Here is a 14,681-nt window from a genome sequence, read left to right as displayed (position 1 = left end):
GGTCGTTAACGGTTATTTTGAGGAGTTGGTTAAAATTGAGTGACTACCGGAGTTAAAAAGTGTAAAGTTCAGCGGTCATGCCATTCAGAATTGAAGTTCAGTAACCACAATATTAAAATGGGTAAAGTTCAGTGGCCATAGATGTAATTTACCCCAATTTAGAGCTTTTTTTTTTTTTTTTTAATGTTTCAAAAACTGTTCTCTATTACGTATTTTACCATTAAAATCATAAAAATTAATGTTAGTTATTTCATAGGTCTCTCTAATATATTTCACCATTTAATTTCATTTATTCCTAAATTTGTTGTTTTTTTTGTTTCTTTAATAAAAGAATAATCGAGTAAATTTAATTTTATTGGACTTACAAGAGCAGGAGGGATAATAGAGGTTACAATTAAAGATGGAGAGAATAATCCCAATTTTACCGTTGCATCAGCTACACTATTGGCCTCCCTTCAGACAAAATGAAAACTAGAGTGGCATACTGCTATAGCAATAGTGCGGCAATTCGCTAAATTAAGTCCCAAACTCGAGTAATCATCCTCCACATCTTGAAGTAACGCGTTTATAATCAATTGTGAATCTCCCTCAATGCACACCTCAACATCACCACGTCGTTTGATCCAAGTGAGTGCTTCATGACAAGTGATTGCTTCTATAATTGTTGGAAGAACTGCCCCTGGCAATGCTTCAAAGCATGATGTAATGTACAAGCCGTGCAAGTCTCGAATGATAGCTCCAATTCCGAAATTGCCGACAGCCCCCTGAACGGATGCATCAAAGTTTACTTTGATTCCCGACATTGGTGGTCTCCAAGTCCTGTCTGTTATACCTGTACAAGGCTTGTTGTTGATATTAATATGTGAATTTCGCCAGGAAATTAGGAACTATGCAGCTCGTCCAACGATGTTCAAGGGGATGAAAGGCCATCTCTCCCACACTAGTTGATTACGGTTATGCCAAATGAACTAAAGGAGCGTGACCCTTGATGCTATTGACTCAAGTGATGCCGTCTGAAGCTCCAAATTCCACCAATTATCAAAATCCACATCTGCAGGTCGCGGTCAAATATCAGCAAATGTTGAGTGTGACCAGGCCGATAGTGCAGCAGGGCAAGTAAGAAAAATATGAGAGATTGATTCCTCGGTTGCAAACAAATAGGATAGTCAGCATTATGTGTAACATGTCGAGCTCGAAGGTTGAGATTAGTTGGAAGAATATTCTAAGCAGATTGTCACATGAAGTTTTTTTAGTTTTGGCAGGCAAGGTAGTCGCCATATCTTATCCAAAGAGCGTCACCAATCTCCGGGGATGGTCTCGGGTGTACTGACACCATAGTATGATAAGTCGATTTTACACTATAATTGCCTCTTCTTTCCTACCGCCAATATAATCTGTCTTCGTTCTGACACGTGGAGATAGGGATCTGCAGTATACACTGTCAGTTTTCTTGTGAGAATAACTCAGAGAGGAGAACCTTATTCCAATGACCATCGCAGATCAGCTTGTCTACCATCCACACTCTTCATCCGGCCTAACCACTCGATCAGAAATCCCCGAGTTTGAATCCAACCACTGTTCCTTCTATATCCTCGTATTCTTTCCATTCCCAATCTGGTTCTAAGTCCCATTCGTTAGCAACTCACAGCATTTGTATAAACTTGACCATATAGCACTCAGGTTGTATCCTTGTCTCGTGTTTCTGAAATCTGAGCCAGGGAAGTAGTGAGCCTTAAAAAATTTAGAAACCAAAGCCTTCGGTCTCGTAATGAATTTCCAAGCCTGCTTTCTTAGAAAAGCCGCATTAAACTCTTGAAAGTGCTTGAAGTTCACCCCCCCCCCAACTTTTTCCGTGTGCAGAGATACTTCCATGCTTTCTATTTTACACCCCATCCCTACCAATATCCATTCAATAAAATTTCAACTTTCTCACATATAGTTTTAGGGAGAGAAAATACCTGCATAACATAGGCCGGTAGGAACTAATGAGGACCTCTTTACCGCCTTGGGAGACTCTTTTACCTTGCCAACCTCTTAATTGTTTGTGTAGACGATCCACAATGTAGGAGAAGGTAGAGATGCGGCTACTGCCTACTTCTGAAGGAAGTTCCAAGTATCTATCCTAACTATCTACCATCTGTAACCCCAGAAATTGGGTTAGAATCATCATGCGCTTGGGGGGAACTTTCGAACTGAACATGATTTTGGATTTATCCAAATTTATTTTCTGTCATGAGGCTCGCTCATACACTCGGAAGATGTGCTGGATTGCATTTCCTTCCTCCATAGTAGCTCGAAAAAAGAAATAGCTCTCATCTACAAACAATATGTGAGATATAGATGGTGCCCCACGACAGATGTAGCACCTATGAATTTTATCCAGTTCCTCTTTATGACCTTCAAATTTTACCCAAGACTTTTAATTTAATAAATTAATTCTCATTTTTTTTTCTGTTACACGTGTAAGAAATTCTCAAATTGTTGATTCTAATTTGATAGTACCTTAGTATAAATCATTTTGTCCACAATTTGGAATTTAAATTTTACCATACTTTTAGTAAAATAATTTGAATTTTTTTATTTCACTATAAAATTATAATGATTTTCTAATCTCGTGCATTGCATAGGTGTTCATACTAGCTGAAGATTTAATGGAAAAGGTAAAGGAGTCAGGACATATAATTAAACAGTTATATATTTTTTTTGGTAGAAACAGGAAAGGAAAAACAAACAAACAAAAGAAAACCTAACCTGGGATCAGCCTAGGAAAACTGACCCCAATCCTATCCTCTAAAAGAAGAGAAGAGATAAAGATAGGAGGATCCGAAAGGGTAGTGACACCCAACATCCCCTCATGACCAGCCGCCGCCAAGCGATCAGCAACACTGTTCTGCTCTCTGAAGATGTGGCTAAACTTTATGAGCTCAAAGGAGGAGCAAAGCCTTTTAATCGCTTTGATAAGGTTACGGCTATTAAGACAAATAGCATGATTATCTGCAATCATTTTAATGGCCTCTATGTTATCAGATTCAACAGATAACTTCTTAAAACCCAAGCTTTTGGCAAGCTTGATACCAGAAAGAATTCCCCAAAGCTCCGCTGAAAAGGAAGAGCCCAGCCCCAGATTCTAGGTGAACCCAGACAGCCAGGCGCCCCCCGCATCTCTAAGCACACCTCCGGCAGCAATCTTCCCATCATTGAGGCAGGAGCCATCCGTGTTCAATTTCACCACCCCCTCTCTCGGCCTGCTCCATCCAATGAGTTGGACATCTCTCTTCTGGGTTGACCTGGCAAGGGAATCCCCTTTGAAACTCTCAGTAATAATAGAGAGTTTTTTCGAGAAGAATTCAGCTAAGTTAGGAATAAAAATAGTTTTATCCCCAAAAATCTCCTCGTTCCTCCAATTCCAAATTTGGTGACAGATGATCGCAAAGAAAATATCACCATGCTCCATGTAAGCCAGTAACTTCCCACAAACACCATCAGAAAACCAGTCACGCTCAAAGTGGACCAGGAAGGAAGGAAGAATGTGGTGTGGGAGAATTTTCTTCCACACCTCTTTACTCTTTGAGCAGTCCCTAAGAGCATGGCACAAAGTTTCATCATTGCCAACGCATCTACTGCAAGCTCCAGAATCCACCATATGCCGTCTGTGCCTATCCGAATTAGTAAGCAACCTGTCCTTAACCCCCAGTCACAGGAAACTCCTAATACGGTAAGGGATTTTAAGGGCCCAAATGAAATTCCAAGTATCCGAGAGAGGACCGGACCTGTTAAGGGAAAAAGCTTCAAAGGCTGACTTGCAGGAATAAGCTCCATTGTTAGTCAGGGCCCAGCAATGCCTATCCTTATCTTCCTCTTGGTTACTTATCTTCACTCCTCTAATTCTAAGGAGAGTATCAAGGCTAAAGAAGGATTCAAACTTAGTCCAAATCCAGTCCCCCTCAGAATCAACCACATCGGCGATCCTCCAATTACGGATATTGCTAGGCGGAGGGGAGCTACACACTTCTAACAACGGTCTGTCTCCAATCCAGACATCATACCAGAAACTGATGGATTTGCCATTACCCACCTCCAGGCCAACCCCCGAACAGAACTCTACAAACACATCGTTAATCCCTTTCCAGAGGAAAGAACAATTGACCACTCTCTCCTTAGGGCCTCCGAAATTTTTATCTTTTCGATACTTACCACAGAGAAGACGCACCCAGAGAGAGGAGGGGCTTTGCCACATTCTCCAGAGAAGCTTCATTAATAAGACTTTGTTATTATCCTTAGCTTGTCTTATCCCAAGACCCCCCATACTTTTCGGCTGGCAGACCTCCTTCCAAGGGACAAGGTGAATCTTTTTCCCTACTCCAGACTCTCCCCAAAGGAACCGCCTGTTAATTTTGTCAAGCTCATTAAGAACAGGCTCAGGCTGTCTGCAGGCTTGCATGACATGGTTGGGGGCAGCGCAATTGACAGACTGAATTAACGTTAGATGACCTGCCAGGGAGAGAGAATTTGCTTTCCAGCTAGCACACAAACCATTAGTTTTATCCAAAGTTTCCTTAAAAGAGGCTTTGGAAACTCTATCGCTATGGAGGGGGACCCCGAGGTACTTACCCAAAGAGTGAGTAAGAGGAATACCAGATAAATCACTTAGCCTTTTACAAACGCCTTTATCCATGTTTTTAGAGCAAATCATCCGGGATTTTTGGATATTGATCTTCTGGCCAGAAGCAGCGCATAAACAATTAAGGATATCCATAACCACACCAACTTGTTCCTCATTCCCTTCCACAAAGATCATCACATCGTCAGTGAAGAATAAATGGGTAATAGGAGGACAGAACTTATTGATGGACACAGGATGGAAACTACCAATGTTCACAGCCTCTTGGATCAGGTGCGACAACCTCTCCATAGCAATAACAAAAAGGAAAGGGATCATAGGATCCCCCTGGAGGGAGAAAACTCATCAGACATATCTCCATTGATTAAAACCTGCAAAACATGAGAAGAAATGCAATCTTCAATCAATCTCCTCCAGCTTTCCGGGATACTTAGTTTGATGGGCCTTGTGACACTTAGCCCATCTGTGCTTAGGGCCCGCTCTGAGCTAATGCTACCCACGTTGAGTCCAACCACCATACACACGTTAGCCATACCGAAGTATCCTAACCCTCGACGGCCCACTAATTACTACAGCATACCTGCTAGGGCACGTCATACACTGTAGCACTACTTGGGAGGAAGAGGTGTGAATCTGGGAAGCACTTTTAAACGACTCAATATTTCATTATCCGGATTAATTAAGTGATACGGGTTTAACATATAATTATCGCGGGTGATGATCTGGTGATCGTTGCTACTTATATTTCATGTTATACTAAGCAATTGTATAATCAAAATAAACATAGAGACTCTATGGGCCTTATAATACATCCTAGTGAAACTAGATAAACTATCTAATCTTCACGGGCTTGCTTCAAGTCTCATTGGGCTCCCACCATGGGCTTGGACCATCTGGGCTTCTTCACGACCAATTACAATTATGAATAGAACCTATTCTAAAATTACATTAATGAAAGAATAGCACGCAGGCCATATTTCCCAAAATAATTAAATTACAAACCGGCTTTAATTTAGGGCCCATAGAACTCTATAACACGTTGCTGCACGGTAAGACATACAAATATAATGCATGATCATGGCATTCCAGAACATCTAATAAAGTTAAGCCGGGTTACTTAGGGTGAAATCGCCAATTTTTACCATATGTGACTAAGGCCCATAAAGGCCCAAACGGTTAACATCCATTTAAATACAAAATTACAATTTCGCTCCCACTAAATTTTTAGGGTCGTCACATATCTAAAATTTAGCTCTCCTAATTTAAACCGGTGTCACGGTCTATTGGGCCAATTTCACAAATTAACCATATTCAATTTTATACAAATTATCAATTCGATTAAAATTAAATATGCATGCCAATCAAAAACGTTTTAATACCAATTAATTTTTATTCAAAACGTGTTTAATAAATTAAACGGTATTAGGGTCCTGATTTTATTAAAATTACCCGAGAAAAATTTAAAGATTAAAATCAGTCCCGTCAAATCCAAAATTAAACAAATTATGAATTTTTTAACGGACCCGGAACAGCGATGGGGCTGCTGTCCGGCGGACAGCAGTAGTGCTGTTGTCCGCCCAACAGCAGCCGCGGGGCTGCTGTTCGCGGACAGCAGTCCCGTGGCTGTTGTTCCGTGTCCGAAACTATTTTTTTTATTTTACTGTTTAAAAATTGCTGCTGTATTTTTTATTTAATTTTCAATTATTTCAAAAATAATTTCAGAACCAAATAATACAAAATACAGACAGAAATAATAAATCGAAAACTTCCTAGAACAATTTCTACGCGAGGAATTAATAGGAATTCTCAAAACTGATTTGGAAAAATAATAAAAACCAAATCTTATTAATTTTCAATCAATCAAAACAGACTAAACCATGGCTCTGATACCACTGTTAGGGATTAAAGCCAGTTAATCAACTGTAGCGCAGCGGAATTGCGGTTTAAAATTTATTTCTAATCCCTTTGAGTTTGATCTTTGTCCGTTAACCATTGATTGAATAAAACCCTTTTGATCCGTTTAAGGATATAAACATACCCGGACTGTCTCTTCTAGAGACGGCTGAAGAATCCACAAGGTAGTAAGATCTCCGTAGTCAGGTGCACGAACAGCTATTGAGTCAGAACCGGTGCTAGCCGAAGAACGGATGATGAACTGGAGAGATTATGTAATTAACCAATAATTCCCACTATACAATTGAGTGGTTTCTGGCGAATTCACTTTTGTGAATGTATGGTGGCTGCCTATATTAGTGTTCTTCACAATATTTGGTGGCCGAATACCATATTTATTAGTTAGGTTATTTTAGGTTTTAGTCTTTATTATATATAGTGTTGTTATTTCTAAACCTAGTTGGTTTAGGGTTAATTACAAAACTAATCTAATTCTAACATAATCACTTAAATAAATACTAATAGTATTTATTCTATGCAATTAGTTACAATTAGATTAAATTTAATTACCCCAATTAAATAAATAACACTAATTAATAAATTGACATATTAGTTTGATTAATTATTTACGAATACAATTTCATTAATTTACAAATTAATTAATTACATCCCGTAAACTAATTAACCAATTAAATGCTCAACGCCTAAATCCATTAATCAATTACATTGATACAAAGTATCAATTAATCAATTAATTAACCACCAATTAATTACCTTGACATTTTACTGTCAACCAATTAATTAATCTCATCCCTCCAGTGTACCGTTCTATAAGTTCTAACTCAGATGTTCAATGTGCACGATCCTATGGGACTGTGCTTAGCTAGCAGTGGGCTCACGGCCCACAGACAGTAAGTGGGTTCTAGCAAACCATTACTGCCCCTAACCAATACAGCTATTTCAGCAGTCTAAAGATGCAGAGACCCTGTAGTTATCTCTTAACTTCTTTTACCATTTGATATCGATATTATAAACTAGAGGCATGGCGGCTGTCATCCTCTCTGATGTTTATGATATTTCTTGATCTTAAGTAGATTAATGAATCCGATAAGTAAACTACTTATCAGGGTGTGGCCACACACTTATCAATCTCACTTATCAAGTGGCCTGTGATATCATCTCACTGTTACATGAGTGGTAATTCCATCACTTCAATATCAATACCAACATGTTCACCTGTTCACCCAATCATACCCGTATTTAGCATCCTGTTATAGACCTGTTAGGCGTATGTCAAAGTGAACCGGATCCCATATTGATATTATAATGAAATCTGGTTTGAAGATAGTTAGAGACCTACTTAAGAAAACTAATGACACAACCACCATGTAGTTTTTTCGGGCGGATCGATCCAGTCACATGTATGCAACATGTACCCATATTCACAACTGACTTAACAAGTGCTATGGCTAGTATTATTTACTACCATACAGTCATCGAATATAAAAGTCTGTGGTCCTAATCATTCCCATGATAGAATAGACTTGGGATATGGTTTTATGATTGTCAATCAATGGATTCTCTATTCATATTATAGCACAAGATATAAATGAACTAGATTAATGCCTTTATTAATGTAACACAAATGCATTTTATAAGAACCAATGCCTATGAACTAGGGCACACCAACAGTCTCCCACTTGAACTAGTTCCAAACGGGTATTGCCCTAAACACTATAGATCTAGTACTACCAAGTTCTTTGGTAAACTAATCAGCGACATTGTTCTCGGTGTCAACCCTCTACAATGTAATGTCACCGGGTAAGGTGTTACTGTCTAAGTACGCGTTTGGATCTCGTGTGACATGGGCTCCAGTGCTTGTGCTATGGCCCAATTAACGTCACAGAAAACATCAACTGATCTTAGGAGAGTTTGACCTACTCATAAATCAGTTATGAACTTCTTGATCCAAACTACTTCCTCTACAACATCGCATGTGTAGACACCGAGTCGGAGGACCTGTGACGAAAATCTGGAAACAAGACGGTTGAAGCGATTGATTCCGGAATTTTGAAAAACAAAAAATAATAAATACATAATAAGGGAGGAAGAGTTACGACGGGTCGCTGTTGTCGATCGGATGGCTTGCGAGTGCTCAGCGGCATGGTGCAAGCGCCTAGCGGCAGCCAACGCGCGTTCGCCGACAGTCGGACGCCCGCTCGACAGCACGAGGCGCACGCTCGGCGTTCGTCGAACGCACGAGTCCAACCGCGAACGGTACGCGCTCGGCGCCCGAACCACGCACGGGCGCGCCCTCGTCGGCCACTGGGCGTGTACGCCCGGCAGCGCAGAACGCGCGTCCGGCAGCCACGGCGCGGGGGCGCTCGGCGGCGCGGGACGCGCGCTCGACGGCCACGGGACGTGCACGCCCGACGGCCCAAGATGCATCCCGGCGGCCGTTGGGCGAGCGCCCAACGATCGTTGGGCGTACGCCCAACGGCGGTTGGGCGCTCGCCCAACGCTGTTGGGCGATCGCCCAACAATTGTTGGGCGGCCGCCCAACCTTTGTTGGGCGATCGCCCAACATGCCTTGGGCGGCCGCCCAACCCCCTTGGGCGACGCCCGATTTTACTCAGGCGTCGCCCATTGGTCCGGGGACCCGTTTGCCTATAAAAGGCACGAATCCCCATGCATTGAGGAGGAGGAATTTTTTTTTGAGCTTTCTCACTCTAGACATTTTTAGAGAGAGAAAGTCAATTTTTTGGAGAAAATATTTTTTTTCCAAAAAAAATCCAAATTTTCCCAAAGTTAAATTTTTACTAAAAAAACACAAAAAAACCGGAAAATCACGACTCGTGGAATCAATCGGCTTCGACTGTCAGATACCGAATTTAAGGTATTATCCGAGGACTAGACTCTTTTATTTTTATTTAATTTATTTCCTTCTTCTATTTATTTTTTATGTTATGTTTTTATTTATTTAATTGTTCATTTATTTCATCGCTTTTTATTTTATTTGGCATATTTATTTAATTTTTGTCTCGTATTGAATAAAATTCGGTTTGTCTTAAAATAAAAAACCTCGTTTTAATATCCCAATACGAACCGTGATCCGATAAAAAGGTAGTTCGGGTATTGAAAACGTTGTAATTATAGGTTTTAATCTAAAGAACTTCCAAATAACGTTTTAAAATAAAAAACGTCGTTTTAGGAACTTCCGTTATTGACTATGATCCATATTTGGTAGTTCGGAAATCCAAAACGATTGAATTAGATTTAATTTAAAGCTTTTGAATGAATCTGGAAATAAGTAGAGTGCTGCTGTAATTTGCCATTTCTGTCACTAATTGCTGTTTACCGACGGATTTTTCGTCGGTAAATCTGCCAGAATGTAAAAAATACTGTTTGGTCCCTCTTTCTCAACTTTTAAGCTTTTAGTCCTTTATATATATATGTATAGTTATGTAATATACATTTTCAAATTATTTTTAGATGTTTAGTATATAAGATTGTCGCACCCTGGCTTCCGGTTTTTTTGCAGGTCGGGGTGTGTGGCCGGCTCGATCCGCCTTTCTCGTGTTTTAAGGTTTCGAGTCGCCACCAATCATCACTTGGAAATACGTGCGTGGGCGTGATTGGTCGCCCTGTTTGGATTGACTCTGTATATTTTGGTTTGGATAAAGATGGTCTTCGCAGAGGTTTAGGGTTCGTTTTTCCGGTTACGTGTAGGGAAGAGATGCGATCTCACCCTACCCCGCCCGACGTATCGGTACTATTGTGATATTACGTGTTTGCTATTTGTTTTGCTTTGAATCATCAGTATAAACCAGGCACTTGTGGATTTTTGGGGTTATCGAGTTTAGTATATAATTCTAATGACGTTTTCACATCGATTAGAATTAACTTAGTTTATGAGTTTGAATGACGTTTCACATCAATTCGAGTTAATTTAATTTATAAATTCAAATGACGTTTTCACATCAGTTTGAATTAATCTAATTTATAAATTCAAATGACGTTTTCACATCGATTCGAATTAATTTAATTAGGAATTCTAATGACGTTTTCGCATCGATTAGAATTAATTAGGATACTCTATGGTAAGCTATTGACAATTAAATCTTAACTAAGTCTAGATTATTAATCAACACTAAGCTAAGCTAAGCTAATAAAAAGTAAATTAATCAATCTAGAAATCATTAATGAAATTATTCTGAACCAAAAGAGTAATTGAATCACCCTTAAACTAATTAAAACCATGAACAAACCAACAACAATTACATGAAATATGGAAATAAGTTTTAAATTATAAAACATCAAAATTTAATCAAATTAGACATTAAAGTATGAATTTAGTGAGTACACAAGTGAGAATTGGATTAAGAATTAATATTAGGCCCAAAGATGTTAGTTAAGTCATCAAAAGTCCAAAGTTGGAGAAAAAGAATCCATTTAACACCAATATAAAAACATACTGTACCTAAATTGGATTATCTTGAAGCAGCAACCATGCCTCTCCCCTTTACTTTTTCTTCCTCTTTCCTTCCACAAAATCGAAGCCTTCTCTCTACCCTTGGCCGGCTTCGTTTTGCGACGGCGACTCACCCTCCAAACTCCGGCCGTTCCTCTCTCTCTCTACCTCGCACGCTTTCTCCCTGGGTTCAGCTCGCTTAACCTGGGCTGGGTCTATAGCTTTTGTTCGATTTCGGGATTTTAGCAAGTTCTATCGGACCGGTTCCGGCCACAGCGGCGCCGCCTCCGATGAAGAAAACCCGAAGAAGTCCTGACCTACTCCTAACTCGACATGCAAGGTAAATTTAAGGTTTGCTCTTTCCCATTTTTCCGATCTCGGCTTCTATTGCCCCCTGATTTGAGATACTTGTTGCGTTGGCTTGGATATAGATGAGTTTTCACTGAGTTCGCTTTTGGTTTTACGGTTTCTCAATCCGGTTCTAGTCTCTATTTCCTATTGATCTGAACTCGGGTTTTGTGTAGGAGATAGTCGAAAACGCAACCAGAGCCGTTATTGGCTCTGGAGGGTGTTTCGGTCCTTCGTTTGGTGTGCTCGGGAATGAATGCGAGTTACGATTACTACTTGGTTGATTTATGTGATAAGATGAGATTAAAAAGAGAGAGCAGTGATACAATAATGATATGTATATATGTAGGAATGGATTAGAAATATATTACCCTTGCTCTTTGATTGATTGAATGTTTATTACAATGTTGTTCTTGCTCCTTCACTCCTATTGCAGTGAAACTTTTTCTATTACAATGGAGTTTTTACAAAAATTGTTATCTCCCCTTACATTGTGTTTTTTTTCTCCTCTTACATTGAGTTTTTGCTCTCCCTTCTTCTTATTACAGTGTAAGCTCTCCACTTTTTTCCCTTACAGCAATGGACCCTTTCTATTTATAGTAAGAAATCCACTGTGAATCATTGCTCATCATTTTTCACTATTTTCTACTGTACCATTGAGGGTTATTTCGTCAATCCGTTTGCCCCATTTTCTCTGTATTTTTGACATTATTGGATGCCTGCCGGATGAGATCATCTTGTTGAATTATTGATTTTTTTAGTAAAAATGCCAATTGGTCCCTGTAATTGTGATTATTGCAGACGGACGCTGTATTTGATCCGAGTCGGTGAGTTTGTTGGGAATTGACGGAATTAGTCCCGAATTGAATCGCCTATTTGAACTCCGGGTCCCTGTTTGACTGTTGTCGCTTCGGTTTGATTCACCGCGGTTTAATTTGGTAGCCCCGGGTTAAATCTGACGATTCTCGACTGTCCCGTATGAATTTGGTTGCCTCGGATGAATTTTGGTTGTCTCGGGGGAAGACATCCTAAAAGCGAATAGGCGCTCCTGGATCGAATGTGGGCTTTGACCTTGCCTTTCGGGGGTGCCAAGTTGCCTCAGTATTCAAAGTGGGGTATAGAAACCCCGACATTATAAGGCGGGCCTCCGGGTCCGCTACATTTATCCCGCTTTATCTTCTTTTTTTTTTTGTTTCCTGCAAACGATGTAATTAGAAATTAAACATTTGTACCACAATGTAATTGTACTTGTATATTATTACTTTTTTTTTTTTTTTTTGGTAAGAATATATTATTACTTTTATTAATAAAAGCTCGATTGTGTTTTTTTTATACTATTGCCTCCGTTTTTATTTAATGCAACTAGCCCAGCAGCACATGACGGGTTAAAATACTTAATAAATACGACTCGAGTTACAATAATCTGTGACCGTGAAATTTTACAACAAAATAATTTGAACTCGACTAATCTAAAAAAAAAAGGAAGAATATAACAATCACCGACTTATTTAATAAAGATACACTTTGGACTATGACGACGACTAACATTTTAAGGAAACGTTCAATTGTCGTTAATTTATTAACTTTTCAATTTTTGGGATCCATTTGTCATAATTCGTTATTTAGAAATCAATTATATTCTAAACGTTTAATTATAATATAAATCGTAATCAAAGTCAAAATTAACTTTAACTTTGATATACGATGTTACATTATAACTCGCAATTCAGACTATAGACGTTTCTAAATATATTTTACGACAAATAAATACGCATTGAAATGTTAATTTGATTGATTGACATTTGAACTTTAATTAATAAATTATAACTCGAATTCAAGCAAATTCAATTTTATTCAAAATATGATGAATATATCTCAAATAAAATTCATAATAGCTCAAAATTATACCTTAATTCTATTAAGTCGCATTTTGAATATAATTCGATATTTTTACCGATTTATACCGAAATACGACAAATTAGTTTTAACAGCACAATTTTCCCACAATAAATTATCTTTGAGATAATACCATATATTCCGGATAATTCATGAATTGTTCAAATTTTGAGTGAAATTTATTATAAACTTAAAAAATTGACCCGGACAAAAATGGGTATCTACAAAGATTATTTAGAATGTTTATACATCATTTTTTTATTTTATTTTAAATATAAGTATATATATATATATATATATATATATCTTTTCTCTTCTTTTTCTTTTACTTAAATGGTAATGAATTTTATTTTAAAATGACATTTGCTTGAGTGTTTTGGGAGTGATTAATTAGTAGACATTTTGTGGATAAATATATGTTATTTTTGACATTTAAAGTTACATTAGTTATGTATATATATTATTTTTGACATTTAAGATTAATGGATAAATATATACTATTTTGGACATTTAAGATTATATTAGTTATGTATATATATAGTTTTGGGATATTTGGGCTATATTACGTATTATTAAATAAAACTATTTTGGGGATAAATGTTATTTTCTTATTTAAGAGTTTTATTTACTATTTTCAAATGTTTAAAGTATAAATGTATTATGTTTAGTATTTTCATATATGTATTATATAGTCTCTTTTCATTAACTTTTATTTCATGGTTTTTTGGTTAAAATGTATATATGTATATCTACATTATTTTCTTTATTCTTTGGGCATTTAGGAGTCCATGTTTCAAATGGGCTTTACTTGGGAGTGAGTTTTGGTTCAAATATGTTTATTATTGTAATTATAACAAGTAGAGAATCCATTAAGGAAAAATAGGAAAATAAATCACAAAAAGAGTTTTCAACTTGATTATTTAAACTAATGAATTTTTAGAGGTTTCTAATGTAGATAAATAGAGTTTTCTTAATATTTCAAATCGTTTCTCAAACGCCACGTTTTAAAACCTTAGTCCGTTCCAACGACGGATTAAGCGAACATTGTAATTAAAATCGTTTTCATTGTAAATAATGAAGTTTTGAATCGTTTTCTTAAAGGATTTGTATAAAAATAAAATTGACTTGTATGTTTAACCACGTTTTCTTATTAAAGGTTTTTATCTCAACGTTTTCAAGCGCTCGAGTCGTTCCAACGGCGAGTCGGGTGAACTTCATCAAACGGGGTTTTAAAACGAACCTAAATCGTTCCAACGGCGATTAAGGTGCGAACCATGTAAATAAATTCATTTTGGGGAAATAAGTTAGCGTAGAATTAACTCGCAACACGACATGTAAATCACGTTGTAACTAAATCACTTCTTTCTTCCCCCCTCTCTTTGTATGTATATTAAATTGATGTAAATGGGTGATTCTTTACTAATGTGGCTTTTCAATAATATATGCTCAAAA

At 37.8% G+C, this 14,681-nt stretch overlaps 1 long non-coding RNA gene across 1 annotated transcript; it reads left to right on the top strand.

Annotated features, from left to right (window-relative positions):
* The first annotated feature begins 10,996 nt into the window (after nucleotides 1-10,996).
* LOC136232012 (uncharacterized) lies at nucleotides 10,997-12,602 on the top strand. The gene is made up of 2 exons (XR_010690232.1): nucleotides 10,997-11,325; nucleotides 12,135-12,602. It is a non-coding gene; the product is annotated as an uncharacterized lncRNA (long non-coding RNA).
* The last annotated feature ends 2,079 nt before the right edge of the window (nucleotides 12,603-14,681 follow it).

This window comes from Euphorbia lathyris, chromosome 6 (assembly GCF_963576675.1).
Source record: "Euphorbia lathyris chromosome 6, ddEupLath1.1, whole genome shotgun sequence".
Taxonomy (NCBI): Eukaryota; Viridiplantae; Streptophyta; class Magnoliopsida; order Malpighiales; family Euphorbiaceae; genus Euphorbia; species Euphorbia lathyris.
The sequence above is the reverse complement of the archived record's forward strand: the minus strand, read 5'-3'. Positions and strand labels throughout refer to the sequence as shown.